Source organism: Egretta garzetta, unplaced genomic scaffold (genome assembly GCF_000687185.1).
Source record: "Egretta garzetta isolate BGI_Z169 unplaced genomic scaffold, ASM68718v1 scaffold313, whole genome shotgun sequence".
NCBI classification, from domain to species: domain Eukaryota; kingdom Metazoa; phylum Chordata; class Aves; order Pelecaniformes; family Ardeidae; genus Egretta; species Egretta garzetta.
Window position 1 is genome coordinate 357,102 of NW_009259063.1, and position 14,736 is coordinate 371,837.

The window sequence follows — 14,736 nt, forward strand, 5'->3', positions numbered from 1 at the left end:
GCCACCTCAGAGCCCGCGCAGAAATGCCGTGACCGCTTGCAGCAAGCGGGTACCGGGCACTCGGCGTGTTGGCGTGTGAATTGCAGCCTCGCCTCTCGCCTTTCGGGCAATCTGCACGTCCAGAATTTCCCTCTCCAAAATTTTGGGAAATTTCTCAGATGCGCCAGCCGTAATTTTTCTTTCCTTCTTGGCGTCTGCCTTCAAAAATTAGAAAATTTTGGAGCATCTGTTAGAAAATCGCACAGTGATGCAGGCTGCAGCTTATCGCCCAGTCTTTCTGAGTGTCCCTAGACAGCAGAAATGGTGTGATTACAGAACAAAACCAGCCAAATAACTTGAAAAGCAGGAATAAACTAACTACTTAGAGTCAGAACGAAAGCCAGGCAAAAACAACACTTAGTGCTCCTTTCAAAGAAGGGAGCCCAGAGGTATTTACGTATATATGAAAATGACAAAATAAGCAAATGCTTTTGAGATTACTGTAATTATTTTAAAAAAAAATAACCACAAGAAAATGTTACAGATTTGACAAGGAAAGGAAAATGAGTACTTTTAGAACAGAAAACTCTGACTAGGATAGCCTTTTCTGAATGCTGAAAAATAACTGGCAACAATTTCTTCTTGTGGTAGTCTGTCTAATGATTTGTACATTTAAATTGCAAGGTGTGCCTCACGCCCTACTGAAAGCGGTAGCTTGAAGGCTTTGATATAGAGCACCACAGCGTTCATATGGCTTACCCGTTGATATTATTCTTAGTAATTTAATTAAAAAGGACAGGCACACAATGGGCTTCTAGTTTGATTTAGAAGGAAAGAGAAGTATTTAAGCTGTAAAATGAACTGATTTGCAAAACCTTTGCTTGTGTTCAGGGTCTTAATTTTATAGTTTCCTTTCTAAAGAGTAAAATAGTGTAGAATTAATTGTAACAGTGTGATGGCTTAGCTGATTCTGCGGCCCTTACTTCTGTGAGTTGCCATGGGTTTCTGTGGGATTACTCCTACAGGTAATATTCTGATGACTCGAGATAGCAGGATCGGGCCCGTTGTCAGATAGTTCCAGCATGGGGCAGTGTGTGGGGATACACCCATTGGCACTAGCGCGAAGTCTTTGACTTCGGTAGGAGAAGAACTTGGGGTTAAGTCCAGATCTCTTACATTTATTCAGCTATTGCTGGTTGGGTCACTGAGCCCTGACCTTGCCTTCCCTGAGGTCTGCTGTAAAATTTGCGCTGACCTCAGTCCAGCTAAGATGAGCTCCTGTGGGTGATTGTAGTTTTCCATTGCCTTAGGGCGAGTTGAAGCTGCTCGGTATCTTGGAGATCAGGGCCTGAGTGTGTGAGAAGGAGGATTGTATCTGCAACCATCAAGAATCAATGTGTTTTGCCTCAAATGGGAGATTAATCAAAGAAGAAGTATAATTTAATAGGCATGTAAGTTCGTGCTCTGGATCCAGTCCTGTGCTAGTAAAGACCATGAGAGCTTTGCCACAGATAAGCAGAATAGCAAGACTTAATTTAAGGATACATTTGTGATTTGTCTCCTCTGTGTGATTTGTCTCTTCCGTCTGCTTTACAGGGTCCATATTTCAAATCTTTTGGGAGGTAGAAAGCTCTTCGTGCTCACGCTGAAGCTGTGTAGAGTAACTTCAGAGCAAATGCACGATATGTCAGCTCTAGAAATAACCTCCGAGTGGTAGAACTGAAATTTATAAAATTCAGCCTTTCTCAGAAGTGCGAACTTGGGTGTCTAAACCCAGAGAAAATGTATTGCTTTATTGCAAAATCACCTTTAGATGTTCAGTTAAATAATAAGGTGCTTCTGAATCTTACTTTTAAGGGTATTTCCTGTCACTTCCCTAGAAATATTTTAGAGTAACACAAGGGATACGTGGCTTACTGGCAGGAAGATTTTAAACTTTTTCATGAAATGAATAATTTAAGCAAGCAGGAATATGTGTAGAAATATTTGTTGTTACCGTTTCAGTTAATCAGAAGATGGACTAGGGAAGGTACTTTTTCTGAGTAGAATATTTGCAGTGACTTACAGGATTTACATGTAACTACCGTCCTTGTCATCTGCATGCATGGTCTTTGGATCAGCTCTCACTTGGGAATGCAGATTAAATTAGCGTTCTGTGGCTAGCAAAATCATCTTTATAATTTTGCTTCATCCAGTGAAATATGTTTGTAAATTTAGAGAAAACTCTTATGGAGCTGTGAAATTTAGAAACTTATAATAATGCTAAACAGAACCTTATTTTAAAATGATGGTATTTTGAGCCAAGAATGAGTTATTTGAGTTCACGGAATACATAGCATTTACCTTCGCTTGTTTGGCCAAGCCTTTTTAAATATTGTTTTATTTACTAAAAGTAGCCTTCAGAAAGTACAGTTTTGGTAGAGCACTTTGGTGCTGGTATGACTCAAATGTTAATATGTCTACAGAAACTACAAGCCGTAAGGATGCAGGAATTTCTCAGCACATTCAATAAGTATTTTTAAATGGATTACAGTCTGTAAATACATGCACGAACAAGGTGTGCCTTCTGCACTTAAATCCAACATGCTGTGGGTGAAGTAGCATCAGATTTAGAGTTGTTCTCTTCTGGTGAATTTAAATCTCTGCTTCTAGTTTTAATCCAGCTCTTTTCATAAAGTAGTTTTCGTACTTCCATCATTCCGGTGCAGTTTGTTGGTCTGGATGTATGCTGGGCATGTGGGTGCATCCTAGAGAAAAAGCAGTCTTGATGTGGTATTGGTTTTACTTGTTGCTTCAGCTTGAGCTCATGGTTTAGATAAGCCATCGCCAAACCCGCTGTGGAGGAGGATCTCCTTATTTCACAGCAATTAAAGATGCGCGCTTCTGCTTCACGACGGTTTCTGTGGGTGACTGGTGTCTGTGCCCAGCTTGCCACTGATGGGCTTGCATTGCTCACCCCTGTAGACCCAGCAGCATTTGCAGCCGGTGCTTGCCTGGTTGTACGCAGGAGCTTAGTTTGAACTTTGAAGAATAAACACAATGCTTATTGCTACTGAACAAGAAAGTAACTTTTATTCCTCTCCCCCTGGATATTTAAATGCTCTACTGAGTACCTTCAGCAAGCAGATTTTTTCAAAAAAGCTAACTGCTTTCTGCGCTGACTTCAAGACTGGACATGAGAAAAGCCTTTTGCTGTAAGGATCGGCACAGCTCCTGAGTTCTGCTTTCCATCAGCAAGGAAAAGGCAGTGGTAGCCGAATTAAAATGGGGTTTCTCTCTCTGGAAGGTAAGAACTTTCGTAGGGATGAAAAAAAGAGAGAGAAATGGGAACAGATGAAGAAGCCCTCGAAATAGGGGAAAAGTAAAAGGCAACAAGGTAGTGGCTGAACTGGGTGGTTTGACTTCCCGACGGATGAAGGAGTTGGTGAGGTTGCACCATGGCCCTCTGGCTGGGCTCCCTGCTGTGCCATGGGCTTGCCATGGGACTTCAGAAAAGATGTTCTGGTTGATTTCAGTGGGCCTAGAAACCTTGCTGAGGGGTTGAACTCGGCTTTTTGTGTCTCAACTCCACAGACAGAAAGGAGATAAACATGCCTCTCGAGTAAATGGGGCTGGTAAAAGACCTTTTCACAGATACATTGAACTGGATAATTGGAATTTACTTAAACAGAGATGAAAATTAGTGCTACAGATCTTGATGTACTTGATTAAAGTTTACCTATGCTTTTCAGGGTCGGTTCGACTAGCTAACGTGTGTTTTAAATGGATTTTGTCCTACATTAATAACAGTTTCATAAAGCTGCTAACGTACGCTTTGAGAAGAAGAAAAAAGTTGATCTCTGCCTGCCAAATATTACTACAAAGATATGATAACGAGAAAGTGAAAGGTGATAGAAGTGAGTGATAGCACATAAATGGGATGCTACTCTGGCTTGGAAGCAGGAAAACAAATGAAGACTATTTCATTATTTAAGGAACAATAAATGAAAAGTCTAGTTATAAAGTAAATTATGCACAGTAAAAGGAGAGACAAACAGAATAAAAAGAAAGTTGGGAAAGGGAAACAATGCATAAAGAAAGTAGAAGGTGGACAGGAAGGGATCAAAATGGCAGGGAATAGATTTAAAATTTCCATGGAGTTCTGAATTGGAAAATATTATCTGTATAAATCCGTATATTGCAGTGCTTGCATAACAACCTGTGTTTTCCTCAAACTGTGGAAGCCTGGCACAGTGTTCTCCTGGGGGGTCACTTCAAGTTCCTGCTTCATCCTTTGGATGCACAACCTCAGCTACTAGGGCATGTGTTTTTAAAGGTGGCACGCCTTAGTGACAGGCTGTCTTAAGAGGTATACTTTGTGGATGTTGATAGTTTTAATTGCGTTACCATTTTCTCTTCTGTCAAAGTTGCAGTGAAAGTCACCTCTTCCCCCAACAGAGCATAGCATTGATTTTAAAGGGAGCATTTTTTTGCAGTTTGCCAAAACTGGGTTACATAGTTTCGCAACTGAACTAACTAAAGATATTTTGTATGTAAAGATCGTGAGTATTCAGCATTTCATTAGAGTGCTTGAATGACTTGAGTATTTAATATGCTTGTACTGGGAGTCAGTGGGACACGTGAAAAGCATGTGAGGGTTGTTTCCCTCATCTAGATTACAAATGTGTATTGCTTTGGCAGAGTTTGCTTCATGCATAGTAGTTTTGTAATAATTCCAAAGTATACGTTTTTCTGTGCATGTGAATAATTTGCAGCAAAAGGGTGAAGCCTTTGGACATTCAAATGAATCTATGCCATTTGCTGTTGCATAGGTACTATAATGAAAAAGAAACAAAAGCACTGGGTGTGCGGTGTTCAGTTCGTGCAAGTACTCCACCTCCTTTAAGAACAGAGGCAAGTACTCCTTCCTCTTAGAAGAGGAACTACAACAAAAATTTTATATGATGTTGCTTGCTAGGTCATATGTGGTTAAGCAAGCAATGGTGGTTATGTATCTTACCGATGAAATTCCAGCTTATGAACATTAAAGCCAAAATAAGTTTAAGCTACCAGTGTTTTAATTCTTGGCTTTTTTTACCCATTTTTATTTTATGTTGGGTAATGAAAATTGACACAATCTATATGGACTTCCATTTAAATTATTTTAATTTTTAATTCTTCATGTAGCAGTATTTGTGTATTGTTTTCAGTACACTCTTACCTTGAAAAAAAAAACCCCACACCAAAAAACCTTTTCATACACTTCTAAAAACAGACTCTGTAATGCTTTTTTTAGTCTGAAATTTTATTTTGCAATGGTGATGTTTTGTTATACTTTTCCTCCATCTAGGCAAAGATGGTATTTGCCAAGAACAAAAATCTTGAATCAATATGTGCAAACGTAGGAGCTCCAGAAGAGGGAAAATAGTCAAAGAGAGGAGACTGTTTGCAGGACTGGCAATCAGTAAATCCAAGGGTCAAGTCTTTATAGCAAGTCTGGCTAGGGTTTGGTTTTTCTTTTTTCTATATATACTGCAAATGGTCTTTAAAATTTATCTTGATTCTTCTGTATTATTAAGCATAATTTATTGTTATTGATGTCAAAAGAGAGAATGACCCTTAGTTCTTTTCTCCTGAAATGAAGTTAACAGAGCACAACTGCCATTGCAACCTTCAAATGGTCTGATAGTGTTTCTAAACGTCCTTTTTGCCCTTGTTTTCAGCTTTGTTGACACCGAGTCATTGAGATGAGAATTGGTGACTTTTGAACAGTCTATTTTTAACCAAGTTTGTAACAGGGCATTACTGTTCGTGAATACGTGTCAGCCCCAATCTGCACAAGCACTAAAAGGGAAGGCACGTATCGGAGGAGAACTGCTTTTAAGTACTCACTTTTGGGTTTTGCTGTTGTCTGGGTGTGCCTGGTCCTGTTCTATAGATAAGAGCATCGATCTTCACTCTGTTGCTGCAAGGATATCTCCTCTTTTGTAAAGCTGAGAGATTCCAAACTGTTTCAGAGAAAATGGTCTACCTCACGTTATAAAATGAGATACGATGGGAAGTTGTTGTTTTTTAGGATCTTCAAACTTAAGAGTGAATCAACTCCCAATCCGTCAGATCGCAGTAGTTCTCAGACTTTCAGTTGTCACTTCTCACACACTGCAAATCACTGAAGCAGACCAATTTAAGTAGAGTAAGAACATCTCAACTTCGACTTAAAAGCAGCACATGGATGACAGCATGCAGTAAACGGGCAGTCCTTTCCCCCTAAGTACATATTGAGGCTGCAAAGCTGGGATGTCATGTCCCTACAGGCCAGATTTCTGACCCCGTTCTTGGTTTTAAGCAGGCCGTTGTGATTGAAGGGTTAATAATTTCTGTTAAGAAAATGTATTGGTCATTCTCTGTTTCCAGAATCTGTCACAGCTTTTGCCCTTTGACAGAAAATGTTGTATATGTATTCTGCTCATCATTTTCATCAATTACGTGGTATGCTTATTGGCAGCTCTCAGGCATAAGTACTTATTTTGCTAGAGTAGGAGATGACAGGATTTAGACATGTAAGAAACCTAAATCTTTGGCTCAGAAAAAAATTCCTGATGCATACAAATGGTATTTCAATAACTTTTGATCCAAAAACTTTTCTTGCAAGGCGACATGACTGTTCTTCTTGCCAGTCACGGCAGGTGCTCCATCTGTACAAATACTGCCTAATTTGAACCAGTCAAGCTTAACGTTTTTTTTCCCACTATCTGCCACATTTTCAACAAATTTTCTCAGTTCTTTAAACAAGTGTGAGGCAGCAGTGTGGAACAAAATGGACAGAGGCCAAGCAATTCCTTAATTATAGCAGATTTTTTTTAACACATTGAACAACAACAGTCAACTGTGCAGTGTCAGTAGCATTGCAACTTCCCTTGGTTGTGAGCAAAAAAAAAAAAAAATAAAAAAAATTTGCATGAATCTGTTAAAAATTGAATGCCTGCTGTTGTATTGTCTAATATCATCTCAGCCCTTCTCATTGTCATGCTGCATGAACAACTATGAACGTACCAGCGCTGTGCTGTTCTTTTGATCTGGTTTGCGCAGCAATAATTGATGTACCCTCTCGCATTCAGTCTTTGTTGTCTGAGAACGGCTCTTTCTCACAAGCTCGCCATAGGGATATTTGCTATTACACCTTTGCCACTGATTTCTGCTCACAAATGCGTATTTATCTTTTACATACAAAGAGCTGTCATGCTGGGGATCTTTCTTGATACGAAATCAGGCCGCAGGTCAGATCCAATAAAATGTATTTTGCATTAATTTCAGGATTAGTTTGTATAAAAATACCATTCCAGTTTGGACTTTCTGTGTGGCTGTATCGCCACGCCACAAACATACTTCTACAGACGCAATCCCTTCTCAGCCTTCCCTGAGAGAAACTCTTCATGCAGTGTCAGCTCCATGCACTGTCATCTTAGTATTTTTTTTTCCACTGTGGCATGCATGACTTGGCAAGCGGTGCTTTGGTGATAAGTAAATTGCTTTAAAAAGTTTATGGATGTTTGAGTTATCTGGGAAATCATTAGAAAAACATGAGGTGAATGAGGATGCTGCAGGTTGCATGGGTCCTTTCTTTTCCTCTGGCTGTGAAGTTGCAGAGCAGGTCAGCTCTGGGGTTTTTTGTGGGGTCCCCGAAGGGAGTCTTGTTGACTAGAGTTTCTGTGTCTTGGTTATTGTTTTAATGAAACATTTTTAATCATGTGGGCTAAAACTGCTAGTTATAAATTCTGGTTCTAGAAGCTGTAGAGTGCAGCTTTGAATCCTGAGTAATCACTTGGGCTTCTGCAAAGGGAGACTAAAATACTGTCAGGCTTGCAGAGTAGTGCTTTGTTAATGCAAAGCAGTGCGGGGCTAGGGGCTGACTCTGTGATCACTTCTGTGCTTCCATTCACTTGGCTACTCCAAGCAGCTTTCCCGGTTTTCTATGCGTCCATAGTTTCCCCAATTTTTTTTTTTTTAAGAATATTATCATTACCTTTCTTCTACAAAATATTTAAGGCAAGGGGTTAAAAAGACTGTTGAAATTAATAAATACCTGTGTTGTAGTAGAAATGACATTTTTGTGACTGCAGATGTGATGTGTGTATGCAGGAGCTAATGGAGGTCTAAAAGCATTCGGTCTCAGCCCTTCCAACGTTGTTGTTTCTTCATTTTGGACCAGTCGGTTGCAGGTAAAGAGCACTCACTAGGTAACTTTTTAGTGACTTAAATACCACATCTGACAGCGAAAGATTTAATTTCTAAGGATCAAGCTGTCAGGGAAGTGCACTTCACTATTGCCGTCTAGGAGAAAAAGCATGTTCATTTTTAATTACAGCTACTGAGCTTGTTGTGGTCAGTTGATATGAATAGAGGTAGGCTGGCTGTGGAGGTGGAAAGTTCATGGTGGTGAAAATTGGAGATTGGTGGGAGGTGGGCTTCTTGCTAACATTGACACTGTACTCGGGTGCACTGTTTTCACCCATATACCTGACTGTTCTTGGAATTACCTAGCGGCATCTTGGATAGAAGTGTTCCTCCTGGAAACGGTTCCCTTTTGGTCTGAGAAAGTAGCTATAAACTTTGTCGCTTCTCCAATACAACTTAGACTAGATGATTTTTTTTGACAATTTAATAATTTTACCTAAGCTGCCTCTGAAAATATTTTACACTTTAATTTTACTAGTCTTGACTATATTACTTCTTCAAAAGAATTTTTATAGTCCTTGCTAAATAAAGAATGAACCTGGAAGAAGGAAATTAAAAGCAAGTGCTCTGTGTCTTCATTTCCAAAAGAAATTCAATATAAAAATAAGTGTAATTATATTATCTTTTCATCATTTTCACACCAGAATGGGGAAAAAAAAAGCCCATCTGTGTAAACCTTTTGAAACCTGCTTCCTGTGCCATAGCCTGTACTTTTTCAGATTAGAGAGGAACACTGTATTCCTCAGATGCGATAAGGAGGATATTACTATTCAACGACTGCGATAACAAGCCAAGAAAACACTGGGCTGAAAGTCAGGTGCCCTGCTGCCCTGCACAGCGGCGGTGCTGGCATCTCCATGTCAGCCTTGTAGAGGGAAGTGGGCATTTGCAGGCTCCCCGAGAGCCTCGTCGCCGCAAGGGCAGGGTGCACCTACCACCGCATCAGACCACGGCTTTGGGGCACACCTCTTTCCTTCAGTGTCTCTGTGGGACATTGTAAAGTTCACCTTGCATCCTTACGCTGTGTTGTAGTTCTCCTTGCTGGTGGAAAGCCTTTGATTTTTCATCAGGGGTTTGACCCTGGGTTCATTTGAAAGGGGGAACTTGATTTCCTTGTCCATCCAGGAAAAAAAAAAAAGACTACCACCAAAACCCCAAACGAACCAAACAAAAGCATGGCCCGCCACCAGCAATAACTCATCAGATGTGATGGGGTCAGTGTTCCTCATATTGGGCTTGCATTTGCTGGGCTTGGGGGCAGCATGAGAGGGAAGTGCTTGTAAGGAGCTGGCAGGGACATAGCAGATAAAATCCCTGTGTAAGAAGGCTCATCTGAAGAGATGAAGGGCAGAAAGATCAGGACATGCTGAAACATTTCCTATAAGATTTGTACCTCTGGTGAGAGGTAAAAGATAAAAACATCCTGCTCGTGCTAAAGCATACCCTCTCTGAGCCTACAGCTACTTTCTTGGCAGCCCTGATGGAGGCATTTTCCTGGGCCCAGAGAAATCGGGCGTTTTGGGTGTGCACAGGACATGGTGATTTGTCAGGGCTGAGGCAGGGACAGTGGTACACAGGGCAAGTCATGGAGCTCCTGGTCATCCAGGGAAGCATCTCGGGCAGGAGCTCTGTCTCCGGGCATCTGTGCGAAGGGCTCACAGCTATCAGCAGTAATGGGCTTCCCTCAGAAGTCGTCATCTTAAAGAGTCTGTTCAACAGCTGGGCTTTTCTACAAAAGAGGAGTTCCTTAATAGAATGGGTGGCTGCTCCAGGGTGTAAGAGGAATGACAAGTTTTCAGTACCTGCTGCTGCCATACTTAGTTATGCTTATGGAGCTCTAAAATACTGCCATTTGAGTTTTTAACATGAACGTTGTCATTGTGAGTCAAGGATGTTTTTAATTGCCATGGTTTGCATAACGCCTTCAAGGTTGTGGTTCAGGACTTCAGGAGGTCTTTTCCAAAACCTTACTGAGAAAAAGTGCTCAATTCTTTTCCCTTAGTGAGTGGCATGGTTTAGGGGAGGGGAGGTAGGTGAGATTTCAATGTTCTCCGCAGTGGGGGAGTCCCATGTGGCATTTTGCAATGTGGATTTAAAATCTCTAACTTGCCAGCTGTTTCCTTTTTTTTTTTTTTTTTCCCCTCCCCCAGAACTTTTTAAAACCTTGTTCTATTTTCTTCTCTGAAACAAAGTGATGTTTAAAGAACAAAGTCCTTTAGAAATGTTGGCACAACAACGAAAACGAGTTTTAGAAGATAAGAGTCAGCTTAGGAGGTCTGAAATGGGAGGTGGTTAGGTCTTTCCTTTCTCAGGGGAAAATGGTCATTCTCAATAAGAAGGTAAGGTGTCCTCAAGTGATAGATTAGAAAAGTCTTCAAAAGACTTAAACAAGTGCAGCACCTCTGCATTTCCCAATCAAGGGTAGAGAAATGCCTTATTACAGCGTAGCAGTGCAGCGAGTTAATAAAAAGTAAACTTTCTGTAATTTCCCTTGCAAATATTTGGATACTAGTGAGAATGTTTAGAGTTGCTAAACTTTTTACTGTTTTCTCTGTATCTTACCGTCTCTCTTCCCTTTTCATTGCTGCTGGTCTTTGAAAGTTATGTTTTCCCCTCCCCTTAGAGGTGGCAGCTGCAGAGGACTCTTCCCATGGACCAACTTAATGCTAAGGGTTACATGGAGCAGGGCAGCCAAAGGACTTTCAGCGCAGGTACCCAGAGCTGGTCCTCCCATACCCCTGCTGGAGCTGATGGATGGGTCTGTTGGGGATGGAGCAGGATTCTTAAGAGGAGAAGGGAGTAACAGGAATGTGCGTGGGCTCAGATCTGAGATCAGGGTTATACAGAGGTGTTCCCATTAGTGATTAGGTTGGTATTTGTTTTGGAAACATCAGTGCTATAGGTTTGGGTTTTGGGGGTTTTTTTTTGCTTGAGAATCACTCACATTTAAGGACTCGAGGTAAACCTGCATAAATCTGAGCTTGCTGAAGTTGCTTTGATTAAGGTGGGTGCAAGCCATAGCAGATTTATGTCCATAATGTGCATGCTGTCTCAGTTTGTGATAGACTTATGCAAAACCATAATGAAAACACCTTAAGAATGGATATTATTCATACTGATTTGAACACAACATATGTCCAAATGGGAAGTGAGGCATTGTTCTTAACTTGCATGTATATAAATATATAAAAATACTTGAAATAACCATTTCTGGGACTTCAGTATTATCTATTGAATTCATATCTACTCTTGTCATCTGACAAGCTGCTAAAACAAGATTCTGCTCAAAATGATAGAAGTGACAGTCATACAATGCATTTCATTCTTACTGAGCCCTGTTATGTAGTTAGTTTGGGAGATTGAGATCTTGCTTCAGTCATTCCAAGGACAGTCCTTTGGAAAGGATTTGCAGAATTTGTAATTGTGCCCATAAATTCCCCACTCCCCTCTGCAAGTATGGTAAAATTTCTGTTGCAACCCTCCTGTTCTGTGTTGGGGAAAACAGCATTTCTGTCTTAATTTTTTGCTTGTTCCCTCTTTTTCAAACCCCAGTGGTTGTGTTGTGCTTGCGGTGAATTCCCGCTGCCACTGCCACAGACCACGCTTCCCTTGCTCTGCAGCGTCGCTATGTAGAATTGCTTCTGTGTTCTGTCAGCGTTTGACCCCTTGCAAGCTGACAGTGAATAGAAGAAATCATATATACGGAGACCCAAACTCTGCCCTTAGCTACGCTTGTGAAAACCTGTGGCATTATACAATTGGCTTGGAAAGACTTAAGAAATCCCGTGAGACCCACTCCACCAAAAGTCGCTCTGTAAATGTTAGACAGGGCTGTTGTTTTTGCGCTAGTACATTTTATTTTAAAGCTGTACCTGAACTGCAGTCTGTGATACTGTTTCATAACATTGAGATAGAGGGAATAGAGGGACAGGTTTGGAGTGCTGTGCTGTCAGTGGAGTTCACTACTAAAACTGCCTTAGCTGGGCACTGTGGCGTCTGTGCTGCGAGGCAGATGTGCTCTGTGGGCTTCCGATTCCTGGCAGCGTTCAAACCACTGGGTGTGATGTGACCGTCCTCCTCCATGGCCTCATCTCTTTTGGGAAGGAACTGGGCCCATCTGCTGGCAGGGCTGGGCAGCAGAGGTGCCCGGAGTCCTGGGCCCGTCTTGGTGGATGCTGGCCCTGCGGCACAGCGAGTCCCAGGCAGCAGAGGACATTGTCCTTCTTGGGCCAAGAAAACTGGGTTTAGATCTGACATGTTCCTGGTGCCATCCAGTACAGAGCAAGCTCAGGGCTGAGGACCGTAAAGGGAAGGTGCTCGCACCCCCTTGGTCTCCAGGCAGTGGGGTGAAGCTCTGGGGTCTGGCCCGTGGGGGGTGTAGCTGACTGCCCTGTTGTTTGTGACCATGAAACATAATGTACATGGAGATGTATGTCGCTGTATGGAAAGGCCCATATGACCTTTTTGTTTCACCTTTAATGCAGGACCATAGGAAATAATGTTCAGCCTACAGACAGATACTGTACTCACCACAGCATCTTTGACTCATGCCAATCTCTGCAAGTGTGGAGGATACTTCATGCAGCTGGTCCCCAAGTAACTGAAGAGCTGGAATAGCTGTGTAATTCTTCTCTAAAAAAGCGTTGCCCTGATAGACCTGAGCAGATTGAAGTTACACTCAAAAAGCCCTGCCTTGAGCCATTTGCTTTTCTTCTTGGTTTCTGTGTGCTGTGATCCTACTGAGACAAGAAAGCGAATTATAAGTGAGGAAGGGAAGCAGAAGGTATGATGAGATGTATTATACACACCTCCAGTACTGTCGTAAGACAATTTTGACTCCTTCTATTTTTTGGAATATTTTCAAAAAGAAGAGTTCTGTGTGTTTTTTTCCAGACTGAATAGAAACTTTGCCATTGCTTAATGTAGAAAGGGAGTCAGAAATATCACAATTAGATGTGAATTATTTACGTGTCCAATTTGCTGTTGTGAATGGAGGAGCAAGGATCTTAAAAGCTGTCAATTACTCTGAATTTTATTGTACTAACTGTGGGTCTAGCTGCAGCCCATGTAGGTTCTGGAGGGTAACCTAGTGCCGTGCAGTCTAAGGGCACTTGTGGGAGGGCAGAGGGAATGTGCCAAAACGCTCACTGCTGAACAAATGTTTTGTCACGTTACCGGAGAGGAGTGGTATTTTTCCTTCAAGGCCTGAAGATGAACAACATTACTTATGTTTCTTCTGGTATGTCCAGAACAGAAAAAAGAATAGAACAAAAGTAACGATTCTGTAGTACAGCATCTTCACATTTTTTATTCTGTGCTTCCTATATGCAAGGGATTTCCTAGCAAGAATAGAAACATCTGCAATAACAACAACTATTTATGTTACTCTTTTGCAATCAGCATGTAGTCTGAAATAATTACAATGAATACACCCTCTGCTCCAAACACTCACAACTTGCATTTATTTCAGGCTTCTTTGCCTCAGAAGTCTGAGAACATAATCCCTCATTCTGCTCTGCTTCATCTCCTTTGCATGAATTTATCCAACAGTACCTTTTGTGAGCTTCATTAACAGTGGTCATGCCATAATAAGTTACATAAATTGAGAAGTTTTTCATTAAGTAAGTTAACAAAAAAAAAAAAAATCCAAAGCATAATAAATTTAATTAGGTAACATTTTCCTGTAATAAATTTGCACACGAGGTGTGTAATGAAGTAGGCCAGGGCAAAATCTATAATCTGAAGTTTTTTAGCCTTCGTAGCTTTACTAATTTAATCTGCAAAAAGATTTTTCTTTTTTTTTTGAATAGTTTAAAAAAAAGTGTCAAACATACCTTGTTGTGCAAGGGATTATGCAAATTTAGCAGAAAACCAGTAGTTACTGGCAAAGACATGGCTAAGAGTCTGTCTGACCCTGTGAAGACACATCTTCCAGCCTTTCCTCCACTGTTTCTTTTAGAGCTGCTTGCCCAAGCCAGGGCTGTTTTCTCCAACCTGGCAGTGGCCTTTCAGCTCAATTAATTTGTTTGGCGCTGGGAAGAATTTGCCAGTATTTCGGTCGAATTGGCCAACGTATATAGTATAAAGAGCACGTTCCGAGGCGAGTCTCTATGCCAGTGCTGCGTGCATTTAGCTGGGCTGCTTGCCCAGGCATGTGGGAAGGAAAAGTAAGATCAGCCTTGCCCCACGTGTGCAATGCCATGGAGCGACTCCACCAGTCTGCTTAGGGACATGGTTTAGTGGTGGATGGCAGGGTTAGGTTAATGGTTGGACTTGATGATCTTGGAGGTCTTTTCCAACCTAAATGATTCTATGATTCTAGGTGTCCTCAGCAGCTACCGGCATCTGCCTTTGCTTTCTCTTTCCTGAACTTGCATCCAGAAATCAGAAGATTGCTATACCATCCTCCGCCTCCTGACCCCTGACATGGCCCGGGGAGGCTGCTTTCATTTAGGCAATGTTCCCATCTAAGGGATTTGATCCAAAAAGGAGAGATGTGGTTTTCCTTTATGTCCAGGATATGCAGCTTCATGGCAGTGAATG